Source organism: Acinonyx jubatus, chromosome D2, assembly GCF_027475565.1.
Source record: "Acinonyx jubatus isolate Ajub_Pintada_27869175 chromosome D2, VMU_Ajub_asm_v1.0, whole genome shotgun sequence".
Lineage (NCBI taxonomy): Eukaryota > Metazoa > Chordata > Mammalia > Carnivora > Felidae > Acinonyx > Acinonyx jubatus.
Genome location: NC_069393.1, coordinates 5968098 through 5995032, shown reverse-complemented (window position 1 = coordinate 5995032; position 26935 = coordinate 5968098). Strand labels below are relative to the sequence as shown.

Sequence of the window (26935 nt, the reverse complement as noted above, 5' to 3'; positions counted from 1 at the left end):
GTAACTAACAAGAATAGAGTAAGACCTCACTCAACTCCAGGTAGTTGGACCACTAGGCTGATTACCTGGACAGAGCCTAAGGGAGGTGTTTTTTACCCTAAATCCACAGACTCAAGGTATCTTCTAACTGAAATTCGGCATTTTCCAAAATTGTGCACATAGGCAAAAAAAAAAATAGTTGATTAGCAGCACCTGTGATCCCACATCTATCACATTACAGCTAGTATAGATATCCCAAGATATATTTTACATGCATCACTATTTCAAAATTACAGCATTTATTAGACCTGCTGCTAGATTCTGTCATTTAAAATATTAATGAACACACATTACATTACAATTTTTAAGTATTTTGATAACTTAATTTCACATAACTGGATTCTCATCTAAAAGCCTATGTTTTTTTCCAAGCTTTATTACTTATGTTTATTCCAATTTTACTAAATTCCAGTTAGTTAACATACAGCGTAAAATTAGTTTCAAGTGTAGAATTTAGTGATTCAGCACTTCCATACAACAGCCAGTGCGCATCATAACAAGTGCCCTCCTTAATTTCCCTCACCTATTTTACCCATCCCCCACCCACCTCCCTTCGCGTAACCATCAGTCTGTTCCCTATAACTAACGGTCTGTTTTGGGTTACCTGGGTGGCTCAGTCAGTTAAGGGTCCAACTTCGGTTCAGGTCATTATCTCACAGTTCGTGAGTTAGAGCCCCGTGTCAGGCTCTGGGCTGACAGCATGGAGCCTGGAGCCTGCTTCAGGAGTCTATGTCTCCCTCTCTCTGCCCCTCCCCTGTCCACTCTCTGTCTGTCTCTCTCTCTCTCAAAAATAAACATTAAAAAAATTTTTTTTAAAGTCTATTTCTTGGTTTTCCTCTTTTCTTCTCCCTGTGTTTGTTTTGTTTCTTAAATTCCACACTAGCGAAATCATATGGTATGTCTTTCTTGGATTTATTTCGCTCAGTGTAATACCCTCTAGCCCTGTCCACATGGTTGCAAATGGCAGGATTTCATTCTTTTTTGTGGCTGAATAATATTCCATTATATACATATGCCACATCTTTTTTATCCATTCATCAGTTGATGAACATTTGGGATCTTTACATAATTTGGCTATTGTTGATAATGCTGCTGTAAACATCAGGGTGCATGTATCCCTTCAAATTAGCGTTTTTGTACATTTTTGTATCCTCTGGGTAAATACCTCTTGGTACAATTGCTGATCACAGAGTAGTTCTATTTTTAACGTTTTAAGAAACCTCCACACTATTTTCTACAGTGGCTGCACCAGTTTGTATTTCCACCAATAGTGAGTGTTCTCCTTTCTCTGCATCCTTGCCAACACCTGTTGTTTCCTATGTTGTTAATTTTAGCTGTTCTGCCAGATGTTAGGTGGTATCTCATTATAGTTTTGATTTGTATTTCCCCAGTGATGGGTAATGCTGAGCCTTTTTTCATGTGTCTGTTAGCCATCTGTATGTCTTCTTCGGAAAAATGTCTATTCATATCTTCTGCCCATTTCTTAACTGGATTATTTGTTTTTTGGGTGTTGAGTTTTATAAGTTCTTTATATGAAATCCTGTGTATTTTCTGTATTTAAAAACATTTTGGGGCACCTGGGTGGCTCAGTCGGTTAAGTGTCTGACTCCTGCTTTCGGCTCTGGTCATGATCTCACGATTTGTGAGATCGAACCCCACATCGGGCTTCAGGCTGACAGTGTGGAGCCTGCTTGGGAGTCTCTCTCTCTCCTCTCTTTCTCTGCCCCTCCCCCCTCAAATAAACACTTTAAAAAAACATTCTAGGGTGTCTGGGTGTCTGTAGCATATTGTCAGCAACTCTTGATCTCAGGGTTGTGAGTTGACCCCCACATTAGGTATAGAGATTACCTAAAAATAAAATCTTAAACAAAAATTCTAAGGAGCTCACAGACTTTATCAGACTGCTAAAGGGGTCTTTATCCTAGATAAAGAATCAAAGAAAATTTGAGGACATGACAGGCATCAAAGTAAATCATTTAAACTAAATTACATAGCCCTTTATAACGCTTTCATTTTCCTTATTCACAATATTCATTCAAAATTGCCGACAATTTCTTTAATTCTTCTACAGATTCTTCTAAAAAAACATGGTTTGTTTGTGTTTTTTTCTTAATATATGTAGGCGTCACGCCCAGCATAGAGCCCAACATGGGGCTTGAACTCACACCCCTGAGATCAAGAAATGAGCTGTTACAGTACACTTCATTCAACTTCTCCAGTGATAGACGAAGAAACGTCAAGGGACTTTTTCCTTATACTAAAAGGCATGTGGCATCCTGGCCCTGGTATCCTCTGGTGACAGGAACGCAGACTGAAAGAAACAGTTCCACTAGTTTGTTCTGCATTCCGTTTCACCTCAGTTTGTCTCTGGAATCCATGTTGCTAACATCGTGTGTTTGTTGTTGTTAAAAATAAAAAAAAAAATTAAAAAAAATTAATTAAAAAAAAAAGAAATTAGCTGAGATCAAGAGTTGGATGCTCAATTGACTGAGCCACCCAGGTGCCCCCAACTGTGTTATTTTCTAAGAGTGGAAGAATCTTAACTTGGGAAAGGCATCTGAAGAGTTCCATCTATACTATCAAAATGGTTCTCACCTGTTTTCTGCCATTTTGAGCCCAGCATGTTCCCCTTGTGGGAAGTGTACTTTCTCTGCCTGGTGGGCTGTCACTCACCCACCACAGGAGTGGACGCATGGCCCAGGATGGCCAATATAATGACTCCTCACCTCTATTTCCTTGCATATAGCAACTGGTCCATACGTGAAGACCCTAACCCAAGCAGAGCCAACCTTTTAGAAAATGACATGGGCTCTTGAAGAGAGGATCCATCTCTCTCTTTCCCAAGACCTAAAACAAAAGGACCACTTAAACCTGGAATAACTGAGGGCACCTGGGTGGCTCAGTTGGTTAAGCATCTGATTTCAGCTCAGATCATGATCTCACAGTTCATGAGTTCAAGTCCCCACATCAGGTGAGCCCTGCTTCTCTCTCTCTCCCTCGCTCTCTCTCTGCCCCTCGCTCACTTGTGCCCTCTCAAAAACAAAACCAAACCAAAAAACGCTAGAAGAGCTGAGAGGTACTTCCGCTACTGTATGGAAAAAATCTGTGTGAAAATAAGGCCACAAGGGAAAGTGGAGTTGCTCCAACTATGCGTGAAGCCTTTCATAAGCCCAAATGAAACAGTAAATTTTCTTTCGCTTACATCAGTTTGAGGTGAGTTTCTTTCTCCTGCAACTGTAAGAATTCTGAAAAAATACACAAGAATTAAGATCATATGTGTTCCCATTTAATGTAATATGAACATTACATGCAGTCAGTCTGCTGGAAAGAAATTCGACCTCATCCACTACATGTTACCTATGGGACACTGGATAATTTAACCTCTGTGTGTCTCAGTTTCCTCATCTGTAAAATGTATACTAGGAGGACCTACTTCCCAGGACTGTCGTGAGAATTAAATGAGTTTTTATGTGTAGAAGTGCTCACCATCAACAGCTGGGTGCCTCAGTCAGTTAGGCATCCAACTCTTAATCTCGGCTCAGGTCACAATCTGATAGTTCTTGAGTTCGAGCCTCACATTGGGCTCTGCACTGATGGCACAGAACCTGCTTAGGATTCCGTCCCTCCTTCTCTTTGCCCCTCCCCTGCTTGCCCTCTCCCTCTCAAAATAAATAAACTTTAAAAATAAATAATTTACTGGGGCACCTGGGTGGCACAGTCAATTGAGCATGATCCGACTTCGGTTAGGGTCATGATCTCACAGTTCAAGGGTTCAAGCTCCATGTCGGGCTCTGTGCTGACAGCTCAGAGCCTGGTGCCTGCTTTGGATTCTGTGTCTCCTTTTCTCTCTGCCCTCATCCTCCCCACCCACTTGCACTTGGTCTCTCTCTCAAAAATAAATAAAGCAGTTAAAAAAAATAATAAATAAATGTTAGCCATTAACATCTCTTAATCACTAAGACCCTTAACATCATAAATTAGATTCTATATTTAAAATTTTTTTTAATGTTTATTTTTGAGAGAGACAGAGCATGAACAGGAGAGGGGCAGAGAGAGAGAGAGAGGGACACACAGAATCGAAAGCAGGTCCCAGGCTCTGAGCTGTCAGCACAGAGGTGGACACAGGGCTGTCCACCTGAATCACGAGATCATGACCTGAGCTGAAGTCGGACGCCCAACCAACTGAGCCATCAGGCACCCCTAGATTCTATATTTAGATAAGGAGAAAACACTCCATAAATTCAAAGAAATATATTACAAATTCAGAATAACAGTACCTGACATGGGGAAGTTTAATTGCAGTAGGCCCACACCGCTCACAGGTATGGATTCTATCTCATTTCCCACCTTCTTAAACCACCAAGAGATCCAAAAAGATATCTGATGCACAAAAGAAGAGGTAAAAAGTACTGGCACTTTGTGAATGAATATTAGAAAAAAGACTTTTCAATATGACTTCCATTACCTTTCCACATATATGTCCCTCAATCTTTCCCTGTGTTTATTCAAAACTGTACCAAAATAATCAGTGTGAGGTCTGAAGATCGTTCACACACTGACACCTATCGAGTAGAAAACTCAACATCAATGGGAGCCACACCTGAGATTTTGGAGCTTCAAGTAGTGATCTTGGCTCAGACACTAACAAGCTGTGAGTCCTTACGCTTATTAACCTGTTACCAAGAACACAAGGAGTTGAAAGACATGCTCTTAAAAGGAACTTATAGTCTAACTGGGAGAGATAACCAACAGCAAAAAACTAAGACCTAACATTCAAAGTGCAAGGACCAAATTCAGTGATGGAAGAGAACCATGTGGGTTAAGAGGGAGGGACGGCTCCCTGTGGAAACCACGCCCTGATGAAGCTGTCAGGAATGGACAGCAGAGAGTAAGGAAAATGAACTTTCTAGGTAGGGAAGTGTAAGAGGGTTTCTTTGATTGGAGGTTCATGTTGAGACTAGATACAGAACTTGGGAATCCTTTAAACATTTAAGGGCAAAAATATCTGCTTTTAACTTACTACCCAAAATGTAACAATTTCCAAGCACGTAGCCCAATTTTTTTAATAAGCCCTACCCCCAACAAGGGGCTCAAACTCACCACCCCAAGATCAGGAGTCATATGCTCTACCGACTGAGCCAGCCAGGCACCCTGCTATTTAGCACAATTTTAAACAAACCCACCTGCTGTCTCCCCCCCCCCCCCCCGCCCCGGTAGACCAGCATTCCTTTATTTTGGCTAAGCACATGCCTTGTTGTCTGCTCCCATTCTGTCAGCAGCACCTGCTAGGCTGCAAACATCGAAAGGAAGGGGGCTGGAAACAAGAGCCGTAACGTCCGCTGCCCTCAAGGACTCTATTAGATTTAAGCCAGAGAACAAATGCAAGGAGCCTCTTAAATGTATGGTTTCAGAGGTCGCGGGACATAGAGGTAGGCCGTTTATTGGGACAAGCATGATGGCACACACGGGCTTGAGGCATGCTTGTAAATCAGCTGTTCCAGGACAGCCTTGAGCCTGCCCTTGCTGACAAGGCAACCAAAATCTGCTTCAGGGACTTTTTTTCATTTTTCTTTTTGCTTTTTTTTTTTAATGTTAGGAAATCATGCTGCCCAACCAGTCGTTCTGCTCTTCCTCAGTAACAGTTTTTGATGTACCTGGTTGCTCAGACTCCACGTTTTCTTCCATTGCAGGTGGTTCTGCAGGACCTTCTTCTTGGACCACCTCCCCATCTGTCTCAGATTTTCGGTCCCGAGGTGTCTGGTCTGCTAAGATGTTCTCTCTTTTACAGGCACGTCTAAACTAAACGGCAGATCTACTTCTTCCTCCGAGTGGTGTGCGGCTGACTGCAGTGGGGCAGCGGGTTCCTAAGAACCCTACAAGGATCCAGGCTTGGGCTATCCTTCCCCAGGTGCCTGGGGCAGCCAGCAGCAGATTTCAGCTCAGAGACGGATCCCTTTCCTCCAGGCCCCAAGGGCCCTTTTAAGTGCCTCCCCAGTCCCTTGGTTTCATCATTTCTCTTTGGTTTCACCTGAGGAAGCTCCAAAGGAAGGGTGGCCTGGACCGATTCAGCAGCAACATGGAGGTGGAGTGAGACAGGCAGTTCTCGAAGGGCTCGAACCAATGACTCACAGTCCACAGAAAATGAATTGTTTTGGACATAAAGCTTCACCACCCCACTCTTTCTCAACAAACCGTTACTGTGAGAATGAGTCCCCCGCAGAGCTGAGAACACCAGAGTCTGGCCCTGTGATTCTCCACTATCATTATCGACCTCTTTTTCAATATCTTAATATCCATCCCAGTTTGGAAACTATCTTTCTTTTAGATCTCCGCATCACTGTCACCTTCAACAGGCACTCGGGAGCTGGGGCACCGGACTGCTCACCTCCCCAGAGCCCCAAGGAAACAGGTTGCTCTGAGCTCTGAGGTGTCACCAGCATTGGAGGGGGGGGGGGGGGGGGTGAAGGTGGGGAGGGGAGCGCAGGATCCTTCCGATGTCCTTTTTTAAAAAGGTTTTTTAGTTGTGGTAAAATACACGTAACATAAAATTTATCACCGTAACCATTGTGTTTTAAGTTTATTTTGAGAGTGAGCCTGCAGGGGAGGGGCACAGAGAACGGGAGAGAGAATCCCAAGCGGGCACCGCACAGTCAGCGCAGAGCCCAAGGGGCTGGAACTCATCAACTGTGAGATCGTGACCTGAGCCGCTTTAAAGTATATGGTTCAGAGGCATTAGATATGCTAACACTGTTGTGCAACTAATCACCGAAACTTTTCTATCTAGCAAAACTGAAACTCTATACCCACTGAAGGACTCCCCATATCCCTCTCTCCCTAGCCCCTACCTTCCGTTTCCATGAACTTGCCTCCTCTAGGTATCTAAGTGGAATCAAGCACTATTTCTCTTTTGGGACTGCCTTATTTCACTCAGCATGTCTTGCTGTCCTTTTATGCCTCATGTCAAAGCCTGTCTCCAAGTTGTACTCTGTCCTCACGGTAGTTCCTTTGTCTTCACATACTGAACTGACTCATGTAATTTTAAGTACGTCCTCCAAAAAGTTTTAAGCATTTCCTAAGAGGCTATAGGAGGCACATATTCTCTCTGAAAGAGGCACATCTCCTCTCTAAAACATCAATGACTTACATCTACACCAAACCCACAATTTTTCTGACAAAACTATATAAAAGAGAATAAATTAATAACCTTGTGCCCTTTCTGTACACACTTTCAAAAATCAGCAAATCTTCCCAAATCATTCCTCCACAAATTCATCCCAGCCACTCCTAATAACTGGCAACCTATAACGTTTCTCCTTTCTGGTAGAACTTACTTACTTTCTGGTTCATATTCATTTCACACTGAATAATATGTCTACCTTATTATTTTTTAACGTACTCTCCATTAGAGACAATGTATTGTTGCATATTTCCCAACAAAAGGGTAAGGTAGGGAAAGTACCATAAACTTCTTAAATAAACTTTGAAGTGCTAAGCATACAACAAACATTCTACTAAAGTATATGATAAACTGACTTTAATAAATCAAAAAGAAAAAAACAAAACCACCAGAAAATGGTAACAACTCTAGTTTTATTGTTGAACATTCACATCTTACAAAAATAATTAAGAATTGAGATGATCCAAGAAGTCTGTTTAAATCCATAACTTAAAGGTAAAAACAATATTGTTCTGCAGGGTTGAGATTCAATTAAGACTGGGATGCCTGGGTGGCTCAGTCGGTTAAGCATCTGACTTCAGCTCAGGTCATGATCTCACAGCCTGTGAGTTCAAGCCCCAGTCTGTGAGTTCAAGCCCCGTGTGGGGCTCTGTGCTGACAGCTTGGGAGCCTGGAGCCTGCTACGGATTCTGTGTCTCCCTCTCTCTGCCCCTCCCCTGCTCACACTCTCTCAAAGATAAACATTACAAAATTTCAATTAAGATTGACTTAGATTCAATTAAGTATTCATAGTGAAATTCAAAATTAAACTTAAAAGGTTAACCAGGGCACCTGGGTGGCTCAGTCAGTTAAGCATCCGAGTTCGGCTCAGGTCATGATCTCAAGGTCTGAGACACAAGCCCCGCACTGGGCTCTGTGCCTACAGCTCAGAGCCTGGGGCCTGCTTTGGATTCTGTGTCTCCCTCTCTCTCTGCCCCTCCCCTGCTCATGCTCTGTCTCTCTCAAAAGTAAATGAGCATTAAAAAATAATAAATAAAATAAAAAATAATTCTTCCTTAAAAAAAAAAAAAGGTTAACTGGTATAAGAACAGAGTAATATATCTTCCAAAGAAGTAGAAAAGAAAATATGAAGAGAGAAAACAAAACAAAATCCAATCTCAATCCAAAAAAAGTCAAGAAAGGAAGAGAAAAAAAGCACAGAAAGTACAAAGTATAAAATGGTAGAAAAGGTCCAAATCCATTCATTCAACTGTTATATTATGGGAAGCCTATTGAAAGCCAGATACTGTTTTAGGCACTAGGAATACAGCAGTAAACAGAACAAAAATATCTGCCCTCATGAAGCTTCTATCCTAGTGGGGGGAACACAGTAAGCCAGATAAATGAATAAACCACATGGCATGTCATATAATGAATGGGAAGCACGACAAAGAGGGCAATGGAGATGTAAGGGAAGGATATGTCAGAGAAGACCTCCCTGACAAGGTAAAATTCCAAAAACTAGAAGGGAGGTAAGGGTCGGAACCATATAGACAGACGGAGGGACTGGAGAGACTTCCAGGCAAAAGAACCCCAAGTGCCAATATCCTGAGGTTGGGATGTGCTTGAGGAGGCTTGAGAAGTAGCAAGAGAGATCAGAGGTAAAACAGGAGGGGATCATAAAGGACTCTGGGGGTCACTCTACCAGCTTTGCCTTTTACTCTTGAATGAAATGGGCATTCTTTGGAGGATTTTTTTTTTCTTTTTGTTTCTTTTTTAAGTAGCCCTCACACCCAGTGGGGAGCCTGAACCCACCACTCTGAAATCAACACCTGGGCTGAGATCAAGAGTTGGGAGGCTTAACGAACTGAGCCACCCAGGCACCCCAGTAGTCCATGGAGGATTTCTTGAGAGGAGGGCAAAAATTTGATTTTTTTTTTTTTTTTTTTTAGGAGGATCACTCTAGATGCTGTAATGAAAAAAGACTGAAAGAAGAAAAAGCAGATTAGTTAGGTGGCTATGCAGTAGTCTGGGTGAGAAGGGACTGGGAGTCCGGACAGATTCTGAAGGTGAAGTCCATACAATCTGCTGGCAGATCGTAGGTGTGGTGTGTGAAAGAGATGAGTCATGGATGGCTCCAAAAGTTTGGGCCTGAACAAAGGTCTCAGTAATGACAATGAATAAGTACAAAAACCTGCCTGTCAAAAGGCAGAGACTGTTGCCGTGGATTTTTAAAAATCCCCAGCGATAGCTGTTTATAAAAGCATACAGAAAGGTTAAAACTAAAACGATGCTGAGACAAATATCAAATGACAGCAGCCTTGGCTAGGTTAATGTCAAACAAGTCTGCTCCCTGAATCTTTATCTCCCCCGTCTCTACCTTAACAGTCTGGCATTTGTGAACCCTGTCTTCCAACGAGACTGTTGTTTCTTTGGGGACAGGGATGTCGCACGCTCCTGTGCACCCACCCACAACTCGGAACAGTCCGCAGTTGGTGGTAAACACTATTTCAAAATGTTAAATGTTCTCCACCTACCACACGTTATTCCTCCTCCTCCACAAATGTTAAATGATTCGGAACTTCAGGGCTGTTTCTCTAACCTGAGCTATTTCACCTCGTCCAAGTGACCCGCCAGCAAGGCTTCCCGGTAAAGGGATGGACAGCGCTGCCAGTGCGGCTTCCTCGCCCGCTCGCCTGCCCGGACTCCCTACAGCCGGCGCGTCTGGGTCTGGTCGAGGCGGCAGGGAGCAGGCAACGCCCGACTCTTGACCACCTAAGAAGTTTCTAAGAAAGGACTAAAGGACCGAAGCATTGCAGGGTGACGCACCGGCCACTGGCCAGCCACGAACGCTTGGCTCCCGCAGCCCCTCAGCCCCTCCGAAGCTCACCTGCAGGCAGAGAGCCCGGGGGGTCCGGACACCGACCCTCGCACGCGCCAGGCAGCAGCGGAGCTTCCGGTCCTGGCCGGAAGTGCTTCCTTAGGGAGACAGGAAGTCCCACCTCCGCTGGGTGGGCGGTGGCAGCTGGAGCTTAGGCGTGGCTATAGCGAGCAAGGGGCTTCGGAGTCGGAGGTTTGGTCCACCCACCCAAACCTGGGCAAGCTCCCCGCCCCTTTGCTGCCCGGGTGATTCCTCTAAACTCAGGACGGAACAACCCAATGAACGTACATGTTCCAGCCTACTTGTGATTCACTTCCATGGTTATTGAGAGTCTACCAAGTCGGAGGCGTGTGGTCACAGATAAGAAGATAGTGTTGATGCCTCAAAAACTAAGAGGATAATAATAATAATCAACCAGGTAAAATAGGCAGAATGAAAGTAAGTACAATCATAGAAAAAGCAAATTCCATAGGTTTGTTAATTTCTAAGCGTCAGGTTTCTATGTAATTAGCTCAGTGGTTTGTTATGAGGATCAAATGAGATGACACAAATAAACATTGAGCAATGGGGTCTGGTACATGATTAAAGCACACATAGCTGTGGTGTTGGTATCATTGGTTGAAAACAAGAAGCCTTTATCCCCCCCCCACACCCCCCCCCCCCGCACAAGGGGAAATTGAATAACAACTAAGGGAGGTAGCATTCATGCTGACTGTTAAAGTTGAGAAGAATTTCAGTACATAGAGAGATATCCATTGTGAATCTGTAAACAACTGCTTTTGTTGATTAATGAAAGGACATGGGATGAAAAACCTTGCTCCCTAAAACAGAACTCTCAGAAGTTTGTTGTTTGAAATCCTATCAGAATGGAACATCCCTCTCCTGCCTGGCAGAGCTAAGCCATGTGGATCATTTTGGCACTTTTCCAGTCCAGGTATAGAGCTTCAAATAAGGGGTTTTCAGATACAACATTCCACGTTTATTTCAACTTTGTAGTTTTCAAGAGTTCCAGACCTTAGAGTCTGCTTCATAGCCCAGACCAGAGCCTGCTTAATTCTTACCTATACTGCACCCAATCCTATGCTATCACGGTCTCTTCCCCTGCCTCTGCCTTTTTTTTTTTTTTTTTTTTAAGTTAGACATCCTGCCCCTCTGGTGTGTGTGTGGTCTTACTTGTTTCAGCAACTAAATAAACCTTTGTTAGACTATAGGCTTGCTTTTGAATGAACCTTATCACTATTGTGAACAAGGTTCTTAGACTCATGAAAGTTGGAGGACACTTTTATTTTGTTTTTAAGGTTTATTTATCTTTGAGAGAGAGAGAGAGAAAGAGAGCATGCAAGCAGGGGAGTGCGGGGGGGGGGGGCGGGGGGAGATAGAGGATCTGAAGCAGGCTCTGTGATGTCAGTACAGAGCCCACAGTGGGGCTCAAACTCGAACCGTGAGATCATGACCTAAGCCCGACAGACACTTAACCCAGTCAGCCACCCAAGTGCCCAAAGAACTCCAAAGAATTCTTCTAGTCTCTTCTTCCTTCCGTAAAGTAAAGGAGTTCCTTACTGCTTTGATTGCTCCCTCCGTGATTATCTATCTTTGCCTATTGTTCTTCTTGTGCTACCTACTCTCTCTGTGTCTACATCTACTTTCTTGATTTTTGTTATTGGAAGGCTGACAACTATTTTAATACAGAAATCATTTGGAGTTATGGGGTAACTTGATAGAAGATCAAGCTCAGGTAAACCCACTAAATACCAGGAGATATATTTGATTTCATTAGTGTCTAAGTAGACAGCATGAAAGTTAAGTCTACACCCAGATATTTGGCCAAACACTCGTCTAGATATTGCTGTGAAGGAGTGTTTTAGATGAGATAAACAGTTGAATCAGTACACTTTGGGCAAACCAGATTGCCTTCCATAATGTGGGTGGGCCTCATCCCATCACTTGAAGGCCTTTAGAGAAAAAAGTCTGACCGCCTCAGAGGAAGAGAGAATTCTGCCTCCCTGGAAGCACATGGCCATGAAACAGGGAGAAAGTATCAAGGTTCTTACCACAAGAAAAAAGCAAGGAAATGACTTCTGGGTAGGTAAACAACACCAGGCATAGATTCAATTTGATATCTTCTCAAATCTCTCCAATGATACTATTTAAGGTTATGGTTTGTCTTATTTTAAGGTTTTCTGTGTTCCCTTAATTATTCCTGTCCCGTCTAAGTTAAATTTTTCTATATTTTCTTGTTTTGTTGTTGCTTCTTTTTTAACCTCGGTTTTCTCTGTTATACAGCAGGTACTCCATAAATGTGGGAGTTTCCAGCTGTCCATTTATATTACAGAACGAGGCAGTAGAAACGCTAAATGGGAGCAAGTGGGAGCTCAGCTCCTGTGAGCAGGGCTGCCTGATGGTAAGTCTCATTGTCATGTGAATGGGAAAGGAACAGCCATCAAACTTCCGGAAGGCTCTCAAATGCCCAGTAGAAGAGTGTGACTCTTTGACAACAGCACCTCTGCCAGTTGCCCAAATTCATCCCGGAAACTGACTTCTAGTTCTCTAGAGAAGATGTCTTCCTCTTTTGCTTAAGGACGTATACCTGGCAATGATGATTTAGTTTCCCTACTGGGCACAAGAAGGAGGTAGTGGCGGGGGGGGGGGGGGGGGGGGGGTGTTCATCCTTTTGTTTACAGCCCATCAATTAATTTCTGTTTTCATCCATATTTATCCCTTCAAACCTCTGTGTTGACAAGTATAGCACTGTTCCAGTTAGTTTCCTATTGCTGCTCTAACAGATTATCACAATCTTAGTGGCTTAAAACAACATATATTTATTATTTTACAGGTCTGGAGAAGTACAACACTTCTCACTGGGCTAAAAGCAAGGTGTCAGCAGGGCTGTGTTGCTATCTGGAGGCTCCAGGCAAGAATCTGTTTCCTTGCCTTTTCTGGTTTGTAGGGGCCACCTGTATTCCATGGCTCATGGTCCCCTTCCTCCATCTATACAGTCAGAAATGGTGGGTTGAGTCCATTCCACATCACTGTGACTTTGTTTGTAGTCTCACATTTTCTTTGACTCTCCCCTTCTGCCCCCTTCTTCCACTTAGAAAAATTCTTGAAATTACATTGTTCCACCTGGACAATTCAGGATAATCTCCCTGTTTTAGGGTCATCTGATTAGCAACTTAATTTCGTCTGCAGCCTTTGTGCCCTTTGCCATATACCTACCATATTTACAGTTCTGGGGATGAGGACATGGACATCTTTGGTGGGGGCATTATTCTGCATATGGCTTTACTGAGCCTGTTGGATCCTGTGTCAGCCACAACCACTTCTCTGCATATATTTAGCTATGGCTTTATCTGCACGGCTTTCATTAGTCAGTAATCTCATGTGTGTATTCTGGAATCTCTCATCCACTAACAGAGCCCTTCCTTTTAAAAAAAAAATTTTTTTAATGTTTATTTATTTTTGAGAAAGAGAGAGGGAGAGAGAGAGAGAGAGAAAGTGCAAGCGGGGGAGGGGCAGAGAGAGAAGGAGACACAGAATCCAAAGCAGGCTCCAGGCTCTGAGCTGTCAGCACAGAGCCCGACGTAGGGCTCGAACTCACAAGCAGCTGTGAGATCATGACCTGAGCCAAAGTTGACTGAGGCACCTAACAGAGCCCTTCCGTTCTCAATGTTATTTCGATATTTTTAGCCTTTTTATTTCTTTTACTTTCCTTGTAGTATTCTCCCAAATTGAAAAAAAGAATGAACACTAGCAGAAAAATTCATCTCAGGCAGACTTGGGGCCACTTTCCCAGCTTTTAGATTTAAGAAGCGCCTGAGGGCGTCTCATCTCCAAGCTTCATAGACACTGTTGACAGCTTTATTGTTAAAGCTGACAAAGATCCTTCAAAGTCTGACATGTTTCTGCTTCCTTGCCATGGGAATGTTGCTATGAACATTTGTGTACGAGGTTTTGCATGGATATTTTTTTTTTTGCATTTCCCTTGGGGTAGTGGATTGAATGTGTCCTCAAAAAATTCATGCAGAAGGGAGTGGGGATGTTACTGTCTGGTCCATCCTCTCTAGAGTCTTGCTCATCCCCAGGAACGTTACCCACAATCATGGGAACTTCTGGTTTTTGCTCCCTTCCCAGAATCTCTCCTCTCTTCTTTTCTCTTTGCCCTGAAAGTCACTGCTCCTTTTTTCTGTACCCTTCTTCCCGGACACCTAGACTGACCTCATCAATAGGCTCAGGTTTCAGGAAAATTAATTCAGAAAAGGAAGTATCTTGCAAGAAATTTCTTTTAGTCCTAGAATCATAATACTTCCCAGAGGTGAAAAAGCGCAAAATGGCATGGGTACCTTTTTGGAAGTAAGGATGGAAAAAATAGAGGTGGAAGAACACAAGTATCTCAAAAAAAGTATTTTGTTAATATCTGTATCTGTAAATATCTATATCTACATCTATATGTCCTTATATAGTTTTGCTCCACTCAATCACAGAATGTGATTTAATCAACTTTTTTCTATTATAAATGCTGCTGCAATAAATATACTTTTATAGGGGCACCTAGGTGGCTCAGTTGGTTAAGCGACCGACTTTGGCTCAGGTCATGATATCACAGTTCATGGGTTCAAGCCCTGCATCGGGCTCTGTGGTGACAGCTTGGAGCCTGGAGCCTGCTTTGGATTGTGTGCCTCCCTTCTCTCTCTGCCCCTCCCCTGCTTGTATTCCATCTCTCTCTCTCAAAACTAAAGAAAAACATTAAAAAAATATATATATATATACTTTTGTATACATTTTGCACATCTGAGGGAGTATATCTTAAGTATATAGTCCCTTCTCAAAATGTAAAACAAGGTCATCACATGAGTTAGCAATGCCACTTCTAGGATTTACCTGTCACTGTTGGCTTGAGCTGCTATAACAAAATACCACAAACTGAGTGGCTTAAACAACAGAAGTTTATTTTCTCACAGTTCTGAAGGCTCAAGTCCAAGGTTAAGGTGCCAGCCAGTTTGATTCCTGGTGAGAACCTCTCTCCTGGCTTGCAGATGGCTGTCTTCTCACTGTGTCCTCACATGACATAAAGAGAGAAAATAGTTCTCTCTGTCTCTTCTTATAAGGACACTAATCCTGTTGGATCAGGTCCCCACCCTTATGACCTCATTCAAGTTAATTACTTCCATAAAGACCCTATCTCCAAATACAAAATAATGGAGGTTGAGGCTTCAAAATAGGAGTTTTGGGGGAACATTATCCAAAAGAAATGAAAAAATACACCCACACAAAAACTTACATGCAAATGTTCCTAGCAACATTACTCATAAGAGCCAAAAAGTAGGAACTACCCAAATGCCCATCAATTGACAAGCGGATAAACAACATGTGGTATATCTATATGATAGACTGTTATTCAGACTTACAAAGAAATGAAATTGTGATACAACACGGATTAACCTTGAAAACACCATGTTAAGTGAACAAAGCCAGTCACAAGAACTATGTAATATATTGTATGATTCCACTTATATGAAATGTCCAGGATAGGTGAATCTACAGACAGAAGACAGATCTATGGCTGGCCAGGGTGGGGGCTAGGAAGTGAAGTGGACGGAAAATGAAGAGTGAATCGTAACACGGATGGGGTTTCTTTTAGGGAAGCAAAAATGTTCTAAAATTAGATTGTGGTGATGGTTACATAACTCCATGAATATAATAAGACCCACTGAATTGTATGGTGTGTGAATCAAAAAAGCAGTTTCAAAAGATACATATATTCCTAAAAGTGGAGTGTCCAGGGATCAGTGCAGAACCCACTATGCCTAGGTGAACTCATTCAGTCCCACGGCTCTATACATCATCTGCATGTCAGTGACACAATTCCAACTTCCTGCCTTGCTTGATCTCTCCTGTGAACTCTCTCTTGCCTTGTGCATGCAAATGCCTTCTTGACATCTCCTCTCGGATAGCTCATAGGCATCTCTAATTTTCTCCCCAAAATGCTGTTCCTCCTCTGTCTTCCTAAATCCAAGTTATGGTACCGCTATCTACTCAGTTTCTTTAAAAATCCAGTGATCATCCTTGATTCCTCTTTTCATTAACTCTACATGCTATCCACCAGTAATTCCTGTTAATTCCACTTAAACTAACCCCAGCTTGACCTCTTTGCACTGTGTGCCCTGCTCCCACCCTTGTTTTAGCTACCATTGTCTCTCATGGGATACTCTGACACTGTTCTCAGGGGTCTCCTTATGTCCTCTCATAGACATCTATAAATTCATCACCTACTCAGATGCCAGAATGGTCTTTTATAAATGTAAATTAAATATAGTTCCTCCCTTTCTTGAAACCCTCTATTGGCTGCCCAGTTGCATTTAGATGAAAAGCTAACATCCTGAGGCACCTGGCTGCCTCAGTCGGTAGAGCATGCGTGCGACTCTTGATCCCGGGGTTGTAAGTTCAAGCCCCATGTTGGGTGTAGAGATCACTTAAAAATAAAATCTTACCTCTCTTGACTCCACTTCATCATACTCAGTGTGTGGTTGGTGTATTTTCAGAGAGAGAGGCAGGCCCTCCTAATGCACTTCAGACCAGCCCGAGTGGCCTCTGTTCCTAGGATTACAACAGCTTCTATATGCATTAGGAGCGTTGTGTCAGATGAATCCACCACCCCCCTCCTGCTGTTTTCCCTTTTCCAGCCAAGGCCTCTTTTGATGGCATGTCCAAGACCTACAGCTATCTCACCCCTGGCCTCTGGAAAGAGACTGTGTTCTTCAAGTCTCCCTATCAGGAATTCGATGACCATCTTGTAAAGACCCATACCAGAGTCTGTGTGTGGAGGACCCAGGCTCCAGCTATGGCCACCACATAGTTCTATACTAGACAAATGCAGTGAGGGGCACCTGGGTTGCTCAGTTGGTAGGCATCTGACTTTGGCTCAGGTCATGATCTCACAGTTTGTGGGTTTGAGCCCCGCGTCAGGCTCTGTGCTGACAGCTCGGAGCCTGGAGCCTGCTTCGGATTCTATGTCTCCCTCTCTGTCTGGCCCACCCCTGCTTGTACTCGTACATGCTCTCTCTCTCTCAAAAATAAATAAACATTAAAAAAAAAAGTGAATTAAAGCTCGTTAAAAAAATAATAAAATAAAATAAAATCTTAAAGAAAAAAGCTAAAACCCTTACTCTGGTTTACAAAGTCCTTCGTGATCTGGCTGCTGCATTATCTTGTACATATTGGCAAAGCTCTTTCTCACCTTAAGACCTTTGTACTCCTTTTGCTTCGATTGCTCTGCACCAGGATTATAGTATGGCTAACTTCTTGTCATTCAGAACTCAGCTTAAATGCTACTTCCTCAGAGAGGTCTTCCCCAAACACCTAATGTAAGTAGCCAGCTTTTAAAAATTATTTTATTGCTAATATTTCTTGTTTATTGGTGCTTTCATGACTTGTAAGATTTTTAATATTTGAATAGATAATACATTCACATGCTTCAAAAGTCAAAACTCATACATGGGTGTACAGTGAAAAGTCTCTCTTGTTACTCCTATTTCCCAGTTTCTGTTCCTCACTTCCACTCTTGGGATAATTTAGTAAATATTTTTCTTTTATGCCATGCTTTTTCACACAATGGCAATTTCTTGTACAATCTCTTAAGCTACGTGGTGTCTTGTTTTTCTCTTTCTATAGCTTGAATATCAGCTTACCTTAAGAACAAAGGGAGGGGTGCCTGAGTGGCTCCGTTGGTTAAGCATGGGACTCTTGGTTTTGGCTCAGGTCACCATCTCACAGTTCCTGAGTTCGAGCCCCACATGGGGCTCTGCATTGATGGCACAGAGCCTGCATGGGATTCTGTCTCCCTGTCTCTCTGCCTCTCCCCTGCTCACTCTTTCTCAAAAATAAATAAATAAACATTAAAAAAAAAAAAAAGAACAAAGGGAATTGCTTGAAGGAAGCACTAGGTTGAGGTTTAGGTTCTGGACAAATAACCAAGATAGAAGAAGAACCAGAAAAGAACTGTAATGGCAAGTACTGTTTAGTCATTTGGTCAGAGTCTGCTGCCAGATGAGTGTATTCCAGCAGTTTTTTCCACTCAAGAATCCCCCTGGAGACAGAATCCAACTGGCCAGGAGTAGGTCATGCATTACCCTTTGGCCGTAGCAGGACAGTAAGAGGAAGGACATAGCAGCCCCCTGGGACCCTGGGGCTTCTGTACTGGAAGGCAGGACGCTTTGGCTATATCCAACTGTGGAGCAGTAGTTTGCCAAAAGGAAACAAACATGATGAGGAAGAATTAGGGTGGGAGAGGGTTGCCGTAGCCATATGCAACTGCTACAGTTTTATCCCTGTGTCTAACTCCCTCCTCGGAGGCACTGCTGGCAGGACCTCCACTGGCTTTGCCCAGCACTCAGGGAGACCAACAAACAGGTGTTTGTCAGCTATAACCATCAAAGCACAGACAGTGGCCAGTGGCTTCACATTACCTGTAGAAAATACGATCAAGGAAGGAGGTGGCTTTCCCAGAAAAGTTCTGGCAGAGTGCCAGAAGTGAGGACTTGTAAGTTATGTACAATATACATTTAAATAAATGGATTGAGGGGTACCCACGTCGCTCAGTCGGTTGGGCTCCTGACTCTTGATCTCAGCTCAGGTTTTTTGTTTTTTTATGTTTGTTTGTTTGTTTTTAATTTATTTTTGAGAGAGACAGCGTGAGTGGGATAGGGGTAGAGAGAGAGGGGAACAGGATCTGTGCTGACAGCGGTGAGCCTGATGTGGGGCTTGAACTCATGAACCCTGAGATCATGACCTGAGCTGAAGTTGGATGCTCAACCAACTGAGCCACCCAAACACCGCTCAGCTCAGGTCTTGATCTCAGGGTAGTGAGTTCAAGCCGTATGTTGGGCTCCCTGCTGGGGCTTGACACCTACTTAAAAATAAATCAATGGGACGCCTGGGTGGCTCAGTCAGTTAAGCCTCCAACGTTGGCTCAGGTCATGATCTCGCAATTCATGAGTTCGAGCCCTGCTGTCGGTGCAGAGCCCCCTTTGGATCCTCTGTTACCCCCCCGCCCCCCTCTGCCCCCTTCCCCACTCACTAGTGTGTGTGCTCTCTCTCAAAAAAACAAAACAAAAAACCCCCAAATAAATAAATGATTGAATTCCAAAAACAACAATAAAGGCCTCCCCTATAGCTAGTTTATGCTTTGTTTTACATACGTAACACTATAACAAAAGTAACCTAGGTCAACAGTAGAGGCCCAGGATAATTGTTTTTCTTTTATTTAGTTAGTTTTTTGTTTTTCATTGGTTTGCCTTTTGTTTTTGTTTTTCTTTTAAAGGAGATGGTACATTATTCAAGTTGGAGAAACACTGTCATAAATTCCTACTAAAGAAATGTTTTCCAGTTGGCTTACAATGCAGTCAGCCCCTTACTATTAGTGAGCAACAGGTAGGCTGAGAATAACAAAGAGACCCTTTATTGAGTTAGTCCTATGCCTTTTAATGGCTACTTATTACCTTAGTTACCCAAAGACCACATTTAAACTTTACTTTGTAAGGTCTCTACTAAATACTTAGCCCATTCTCTTACTCGTTTTCTATCTGGGTGGAGGGAGTAGTTTATTTCTTCATGTTACATCATTACTATTATTATTTATCAGAAAGGCATTTTGACTTGAAAAAAAAGTTTTTGGCAGGGGAATACAACTTTAAGTTGGAATTTGGACATAGAACAAATTTAATGGGTGGCAGAGGAACATTTCAGACACAAGCATATGAGTACAGGCTTCAGAGTGGGAATGTGGGGGCGCCTGGGTGGCTCAGTCTGTTAAGTGTGACTCTTGACTTGGCTCAGGTCATGATCTCACAGTTTGTGAGTTCTAGCCCCACATTGATCTCTCTGCTGTCAGTGTGGGGCTTGCCTCAGATCCTTGGCCTCCCTCTCTCTCTGCCCCTCTCCCGCTTGTGTGCTCTCTCTCAAAAAATAAATAAACACTAAAAAAATTATAAAGTGGAAATGTGTATAATGTTTGTAGGTGGGGGAGGACGAAATTGACGGGCTCAGGTTAAGTAAAGGCATAGTGGGAGATAAGTCCAGAAACTGATTATAGAGAGCTTTGACTGTGAAGCTGAAATGTTTGACCTATATGGATATGAGTTTTGGGGCACCTGGGTGGCTCATTTGGTTAAGCGTCCAACTCTTGGATTTGGTTCAGGTCATGATCCCAGGGTTGAGGGATCAAGCCCCCCACCTTGGGCTCCACACTGAGCGTGGACCCCACTTAATATTCTCTCTCTCTCTGCCCTTTCCTCCCCTCCCCTGCTGGTGCACACACTCTCTTTCTCTCCCTCTCAAATAAAAAAAAGGATATTATTTTTGAACAGAGACATAAAATGAAAGCAAATGATTAAGATTAATTTGGCAGTTGTGTGCAGCATGAGCTATAAGAGAGGGATTCCAAGAACACAAGTTAGGTGACATGAATTGTGCATATATATATTCCAAGCCAGGAGGAAATTATTGGTTTGATTTTTCATTTGTTGTAGCAGTCACATAGCTCATTGTTACCCCTGTTGGAGCCATGATATAACACAGTAAACGGCAATAAATTCTTTCAACAACTTCCTCATTAAATTCATAGGCATATGTGACTTGTGGTCTCAATGAATTGAGAATTTCTTTTCTAAAATTTTTTAATGTTTTATTCATTTTTGAGAGACAAAGAGAGATAGAGTGCAAGTGGGAGAGGGGCAGAGAGAGAGGGGGCCACAGAATCTGAAGCAGGCTTCAGGCTCTGAGCTGTCAGCACAGAGCCTGACACGGGGCTTGAACCCACAAACCACGAGATCATGACCTGAGCCGAGATCATGACCTGAGCCGAAGTCGGCCACTTAACCGACTGAGCCACCCTGGCACACCTAAATTGAGAATTTCTTAGTATTAGTGACATTCTTTATGGTGCTGAATCCTCTCGGTTTCCTCTGAACTATTGACAATTATATTCCATTTTTTTCTAAGCCTTCTAAAACTGTCTAAATTGTATATATTTTATATATTTAGTGCTAAGTCATTTAGCAAATGCTATTCTTTAATTTTTGTTCATCTTCAGTCCAGAACTTTACAAACTTCAATTGGCCAAGCTTAGGTTTCAATAAATTAAAAAAAAATAAATTACACATTCAATTATTTTATTTTTTTAACTTTTTTTTTTTTTAAATGTTTATCTTTGAGAGAGAGACAGAACATGAGCAGGGGAGGGGCAGTGAGAGATCGAGACACAGAATCTGAAACAGGCTGCAGGCTCTGAGCTGTCAGCACAGAGCCTGATGAGGGGCTTGAACTCATGAACCATGAGATCGTGATCTGAGCCAAAGTCGGTCACTTAACCAACTGAGCCACAGGTCCCCCTACACATTCAATTCTATTATCAAAGCACAAATACATTTTCATAAAACTTATTGGAAAATCTATGAGTTTATCTCTTGGAATTACTTTGTTTCAAAGAACATATGATTATTTCTTTAAATGACCTGCTTTATTTTCAGTTTCCTTTACCTAGTCTTATATGTTCAATTCTCTATGGTTGCCTTAATCTGTCAGGTTTTTAAAAAATTTTTAATTAAAAAAAAATTTTTTAATGGGTGCCTGCTCCTTCCCTGTTTGCACTCTGTCTCTCTCTCAAAAATACATAAACATTAAAAAAAATTTTTTTAGGGGCACCTGAGTGGCTCAGTCAGTTGGGTATCGTACTTTGGTTCAGGTCATGATCTCATGGCTCATGGGTTCAAGCTCCACATTGGGCTCCATGCTAGCAGCACAGAGCCTGCTTTAGATCCTCTGTCCCCCCCTCTCTCTCTGACCCTCCCTGCTTGTTCTCTCTCTCAATAAAGAAGTAAACTTAAAAAAAATGAATTTTTAATGCTTATTTTTGAAAGAGTGAGACAGAGAGAGTCAGAGAGAGAGGGAGACACAGAATCCGAAGCAGGCTTCAGGCTCCATGCTGTCAGCAAAGAGCCTGCTGCGTAGCTTGGACCCACGAATTGGCAAGATCATAACTTGAGCTGAAGTCAGATGCTTAACTGACTGATCCACCCAAGCACCCCTAATTTTTAATAAAAAAAAATCTCTATGTCCAACATGGGGCTTGGACTCCTAACCCCAAGACAAGAGTCACACGTTCTACAAACTGAGCCAGCCAGGCACCCAAATCTGTCAGCTTTAATAAATCATTTTTTTCTTATACAGTGTTGACATCAGAGTATCATTTATTACAACTAAATCTCTTTAAAGTTTTTACTTTTCAAGTGTATAACTATTCGCATTTTATAACTTCTAGGGGTCAGTGGGTTAAGCGTCTGACTTTGGCTTGGGTCATGATCTCATAGTTTGTAGGTTTGAGCCCCACATCAGGCTCTGTGATGACCATGCAGAGCCTGCTTGGGATTCTCTCTCTCTCTCCGACAGTCCCCACTTGCTCACTTGTGTGCCCCCCCCCCCAAAATAAATACCTAAACTTTAAATGCAATTTCTGGTAAGTGACCTTACAAGTTTCGGAAAGATTTACAAATTACTTTTGCAGCTCATCATTAGTACTACCTCGCCCACTGAGGTCCAGATATCTGCCATTATTCATTAAACCAATTCTCAGATAATCAGATGTGTTTTTCTTTCTCTATATACGGTAACAAGTGTAATTCAAGGATAATCAATTGGTCATTCTCCTAATGCATACAGTGTTTTATAAAGAATGCACATAATACAGCAGCTAGTGCTACAGATGTTTCCCAGACATCTCTAGGAAAAGATGCTTATTCATCAATGGTCACAAAACATTCTACAGAATTAACTTGAACTAATGGGTTAACATAGAAATTTTACTAATATTATTGCTTATTGTGCTGTTAATATTTTTTTACCAGCCAGTACACAGTAAAAACATGCCATTACCACTTGTCAAGGTCCGGTATATTCAACCACATTAAATGTGACGTTGCATTACTGTAAGGTTAATGGAATAACCAGAGGAAGTCTGCAGTTAGCCAACTGGAGATGGTGGGGGTTTAAGGAGCCAAATGCCAATTGGGTTATAGCTGAATTCACATTATTGTGGGGTCCATTGTGATGAGTCCTTTTGTGTATTCTTACCACCAAATATCAGCCCTATATGTATGGCAATAAAGCCTGTTCTAATGACAGGGAGAATGCAAAGTACGGGTCAGATAAGAGACCTCTTAAAGGACAAATCTGTAGGACTTGGGAGGACTGGAGAGACAGAGGAGACGTGGGCAAATCAATCAAAAACACACTCCTGGATCACTTGAAGAATAAAGATTGTGACAGAAAAGGCAGGGAGAGAAGTGGTTCCATTCCATTGTTTGAATTGGTAGAGGGATAGGAAGGGATGTATAAGTTGGTTTTAATTACATTATTTCAAGGTGACAACACAAAACTCAAGTGAATAGGCAGTTACAGGACCTGAATTTGAGGTCAGGCTTTGGATGAAATGGTAATCATGGACAAAACAGTGACCAGTCTAAGAATCTTCTCAGAAGTGAACAGAACATTGAATAAGAGTCATTAGAGAAAGAATTCGAGGTAGAACCACATTAACATAAATGCTAACATTTGAGGCTTATGATATCTTTTCAAATGAATACGTTATTTTTTTTAAAGTTTATTTATTTTGAGCTGGGGAGGAGCAGAGAGAGAGAGAGAGAGAAAGAGAGTGAGAGAGAGAGAGAGAGGGAATCCCAAGCAGGCTCCATATCAGTGCAGAGTCTGATGCTGGGCTCGAACTCAGGAACTGTGAGATCATGACCTGGGCTGAAGTCAAGAGTCAGATGCTTCACTGAGCCACCTAGGCTCCCCACTCACATGTTATTTTAATGGAACCCTTGAGAGGTGGGGGGTTAGTTTCAAGTATATTTATTCATTCATAAATATTTATTAAGTGCAGGGCACCTGAGTGGCTCAGTCAGTTAAGTGTCCGACTCTTGATTTTGGCTCAGGTCATGATCTCACAGTTCATAAGTTTGAGCTCCCCACTGGGCGCTGACAGTGCAGAGACTGCTTGGAATTCTCCCTCCCTCTCTCTCTGCCCTTCCCCTACTCGCTCGCACTTTCAATCAAAATAAACATTTAAAAAATATCAAGTGTTTCTGGGAATACAGGGGTGAATATGTCACAGTCCTTGCCCTTAATGAGTTTCCAATCCAATGGGAGAGGCAGATAAGTAAACAATTACACCCCCCCCCCCCACCCCGTGCCACCCATTACAGCAGTAACAATGCTGTTTAATAGTTGGCTATTTACTTGCTAGCCTCCATCACAGAAAAATCACAGGGTTATGGAATGGTGTCTTTATCACTCTTATATCTCCAAAACCTAGCAAAGGATCTAGCACATAAGCATTCAGGAAATATTTCTAAATGAATTAAATGAAAATAGATGATGTCAGCAACAATGAGCACTATTTTATGACAGAGTAAACTGTTAGGAAATATGGTTATGGTGGGTTGAAGATAAAATTTTGGGAAGTCTTATGTATTATACCAAGGAATTTATAGGTGATGGTACTAAGGATTCAAAGAGAATATAAGCATGGCGATGACCATCACATTTATGCTTTAGAAAGACAACTGTGGTTGGAGTGTATATTATTACAATACACGAGTGGTTTCCAAACCTTTAAATGCATATAAATGTGCATACAGAATGAGAGGCCAGTGGGGTGCCTGGGTGGCTCAGTCAGTTAAGCGACCGACTTCAGTTCAGGTCATGATCTCGTGTTTCCTGTGTTTGAGCCCCGCGTTAGACTCTGCTGACAGCTCAGAGCCTGGACCCTGTTTCAGATTCTGTTTCTCCCTCACTCTCTGCCCCTCCCCCACTCATGCTCTCTCTCCCTCAAAAATAAATAAACATTAAAAAAAATTAAAAAAAAAAAAAAAAAAAAAGAATGAGAGGCCAGCTGCCCAGAACAATGTACTTTGACCTATACTCAAGGGTCTGGCTCTGCTCAGCAAGTGCTTGAAGAAAAAAAACAAATCATCTGGTACCTGATAGGTACTTCATATATGTACATTTCCTTCCCCTTTTCCTTCTTCTCAACACACAGATTAAGAAAGAGCAATGGGTGGGGCACCTGGGTGGCTCAGTCGGTTGGGCATCCAACTTTGGCTCAGGGCATGATCTCGAAGTTCATGAGTGCAAGTCCCTGCATTGGGCTCAGTGGGACTCTGCTTGGAATTCTCTCCCTCCCTGTCTCTCTGCCCCTTCCCCCCCTTGCTTGCTCTCTCAAAATACATGAATAAACATTAAAAAAAAAAAAAGAGCTAATGGATAACCTTGAGGCTGAATCTTAAGGCAGAGGATTGAATAAGGCCCTCAAGAGGCAGAAAGGGAGGGAATCAAGAACAGGACAGCTTGCTTGGCCTAGGTCATGAGTACAAACAACTTTTCTTGAGATGAAAGGAAGACAATTTGAGACAGACTTAAGAAGTAGAGAGGAGGAAAGTTAGAACTTGCATTAACTGGGAAAAGAGTGGAGAAGAAGCAGGGGACATTAGATTGACCAATGTGAAATCTCCATCAGGAATAGATAAAAAAAATAAATAAAAGGGCTTATGGAGGCTGTTAACATGTTAATTTGCAATGGCTACAAGGGCAGTTCTGAAAACACTCCCCAGCAGTGCTCAGCAATATGGGGGGAGCAAAGTGTGCAGGTGTTGGATGCTTCTAGAATTGGGAACTGGCAGGATGAGAAGGGCCTAAGGAAAGGACCCTGATCTGAGAAATTCTTGAAAGGCTGCCTAAAGTAAATAAATACAGGGCATAGGTCAGGAAGGAAAGGAAGGTCAAATTAGAAGTTGACACAGTGGGGGTGCCTGGGTGGCTCAGTCAGTTAAGCATCTGACTTTGCCTCAGGTTACCATCTTACAGTTCGTGAGCTCTGAGCTCGAACCCTGTTCAAACTCTGATCAGCGAGGAGCCTGCTTCGAACTCTTCCTTTCTTTCTCTGCCCCTCCCGTTCATGCTTGCTTACTCTCTCAGAAATAAACATTTAATAAAAGTTAAATAGGGGCGCCTGGGTGGCTCAGTCAGTTAAGCATCTGACTTTGGCTTAGGTCATGCTCACGGTTCCTGAGTTTGAGCCCTGTGTTGGGCTCTGTGCTGACAGGTCAGAGCCTGGAGCCTACTTACAATTCTGTGTCTCCCTCTCTCTCTCAAAAATAAACATTATAAAAAAATAAAATAATTTGAAATCTTCCATTTTAATTGATATAAGGAAACCTCAAAATCATGGGTATTTATGCTACATTATGGAAACCTGAACTGTTTATGAATTCATTACATAAAATAAAATTTTAATGATTATTCAAAAAGATCTAATGCTAACTATATAGACAAAATAGGGGCACCTGGGTGGCTCAGTTAAGCATTGGACTTTGGCTCAGGTCATGATGTCCCAGTTTGTGAGTTCGAGCCCCGCGTCGGGCTCTGTGCTGACAGCTCAAAGCCTGGAGCCTGCTTCAGATTCTGTGTCTCCCTCTCTCTCTGTTCCTCCCCGCAACTCATGCTCTGTCTCTATCTCTCAAAGATAAATGAACATTAAAAAACAAAAAAGAAGTATTGTTAAAAAAAACTATATAGACAAAATATTTACCTTTAAGATGAAGACTGCCTAAGTAGATTATTCCTTACTTAATCAAATTACTTTTGGCCTGGTGCTATTCATGATTCTTTTGTCATTTGTATCAGGCCTTCGTCAATGACAGAAATGCTTGACATGAAATTGGGATCTTACAAAAAAGAAATCATTTTATCTATTAAGTAACCAAAAATCTATTCTTTTCACTTGAACTATAATCACAGTTGTCAATACA

At 42.4% G+C, this 26935-nt stretch overlaps 1 protein-coding gene, 1 long non-coding RNA gene, 1 other non-coding gene and 1 pseudogene across 3 annotated transcripts in view; 2 read left to right on the top strand and 2 right to left on the bottom strand.

The window, feature by feature from the left end:
- Positions 1-10229, bottom strand: part of TBCE (tubulin folding cofactor E) — a 91722-nt gene extending 81493 nt beyond the window's left edge. The window contains exon 1 of the mRNA XM_015080711.3: positions 10086-10229. The gene's annotated coding sequence lies outside the window, so the exon portion shown is untranslated. The remainder of the gene's footprint in view (positions 1-10085) is intronic.
- On the bottom strand, positions 5236-10395 carry LOC106982536 (cell death regulator Aven-like; annotated as a pseudogene).
- A 1778-nt stretch (positions 10396-12173) lies between these two features.
- Positions 12174-13572, top strand: LOC128312641 (uncharacterized). The gene is made up of 2 exons (XR_008292185.1): positions 12174-12477; positions 12910-13572. It is a non-coding gene; the product is annotated as an uncharacterized LOC128312641 (long non-coding RNA).
- Positions 13573-16563: 2991 nt separating this feature from the next.
- LOC113595853 (small nucleolar RNA SNORA64/SNORA10 family) lies at positions 16564-16687 on the top strand. Its single transcript, XR_003416483.1, has one exon. It is a non-coding gene; the product is annotated as a small nucleolar RNA SNORA64/SNORA10 family (small nucleolar RNA).
- The last annotated feature ends 10248 nt before the right edge of the window (positions 16688-26935 follow it).